The 1512-nt window shown below is 44.4% G+C and overlaps 2 non-coding genes across 2 annotated transcripts; both read left to right on the top strand.

Annotated features, from left to right (window-relative positions):
- LOC141229977 (U2 spliceosomal RNA) lies at nt 1–200 on the top strand. The gene has a single exon (XR_012296588.1). It is a non-coding gene; the product is annotated as a U2 spliceosomal RNA (small nuclear RNA).
- Nucleotides 201–1321: 1121 nt separating this feature from the next.
- On the top strand, nt 1322–1512 carry LOC141229782 (U2 spliceosomal RNA). The gene has a single exon (XR_012296403.1). It is a non-coding gene; the product is annotated as a U2 spliceosomal RNA (small nuclear RNA).

Genomic DNA, 1512 nt, shown 5'->3' with positions numbered 1-1512 from the left:
ATCCCTCTGCAGGGGATAGCCAAATTAAAAAAAAAAAAAAAAAAAAATCTGTTCTTATCAGTTTAATATCTGATACGTCCCCTATCTGGGGACCATATATTAAATGGATTTTTAGAACAGGGAGATGGAAAAAGAGCTTGCTCTGTCCACTCCACGCATTGACCTGGTATTGCAGTATCTCCAGGACCGGTGCACCCCTTCTTTAATGCAGTTTCTAAAATCAGAAAGAATTGAATTCAATGTTTTTTGTTCATTTTGCTTGTTTGTCGGATTTTGGGATGGACTCTTTGGCTTTGCTTTTCTTCTCCTCATTGGATTTTTCATGTTCAAAGTTGCAGAAGCCAGATTACAAGCTCATTTTGGTTCAACTTCAGCAACTGTGCATTGCATTGCCATGTAATGTAATGAAATGCTATCTTTCTAGCTCTCCCTTTTTACTTCCTTTTGGATAAACAGACATATTAGGCAAGCATTTTGGAGCTTTCACCTAAATAACTACAGGTGGTGAGATAAGCTGCACAATATAATTGACCTTTCAGTATATTGTTGCACACACACCATCTATTTAGCAAATGCCCTTGTTATCAACAGCAGCCTTTTAAACTCACCTGAGCTAACAGGTATGTGCGCTGGTTACTCTGCTGCGCTTAAAATTTCTTTTTTGGTTTGCTACAATGCCTTTTCTGAAACGTTGTCTCCCTCTGCTGGAACACTGACTTCTTTCATTTAATGCCTGCAGACTATAAAAGAGAACCCAACCCAAAAAGTTTGGTTGATTAGTCTGTGGCATTCTGTTAAACTGTTGCTTATGGCGGTCTCTGTGAGCTTCTCAGCGACATTCAGCCAGCCAGGTATCCTGCCTGCAGTAGATGGAATGTGGCAATGGAACGCTGGCTGCGCGTGTCATAATAGGCTCTGAGCCTTTATATACCTGTGCACAGCAGCAGCCACCTTCAGTCTGCTGCTGGACAGCCAGCAGCAGCAGCAGCAGCAGCAGGAGAGGTATGTAATCAGCAGCCCTCCTGCTAAGGGTAGACAGCTGCTCGTTCCACCCCACCCCCCGCCTTAATTGGTTCTCCTCCCTTCCAACGGTGTTGAGGCGGGTGGGAACAGCAGGGGGTGAAGGTGCTGTGTTTAAAGAGGTGGAGTTATGCAGATCTAAAACGCGTGGATTGCAGCAGCAGCAAGCCGAAAAGTGCAGGCATGTAAGGGATCTAGAGGTTGACAACATGTCTTCTTAACGGGAGTCCAGGAGCTCATCTCCACAAATGGACTTTTCAGGATCCTTGGGTGGCTCCGTAGTTTGAAACCAATTCTGGTTATCGCTTCTCGGCCTTTTGGCTAAGATCAAGTGTAGTATCTGTTCTTATCAGTTTAATATCTGATACGTCCCCTATCTGGGGACCATATATTAAATGGATTTTTAGAACAGGGAGATGGAAAAAGAGCTTGCTCTGTCCACTCCACGCATTGACCTGGTATTGCAGTATCTCCAGGACCGGTGCACCCCTT

This window comes from Phyllobates terribilis, unplaced genomic scaffold (assembly GCF_046119375.1).
Source record: "Phyllobates terribilis strain yellow unplaced genomic scaffold, ASM4611937v1 Scaffold_488__1_contigs__length_1352022, whole genome shotgun sequence".
NCBI classification, from domain to species: Eukaryota; Metazoa; Chordata; class Amphibia; order Anura; family Dendrobatidae; genus Phyllobates; species Phyllobates terribilis.
The sequence above is the reverse complement of the archived record's forward strand: the minus strand, read 5'-3'. Positions and strand labels throughout refer to the sequence as shown.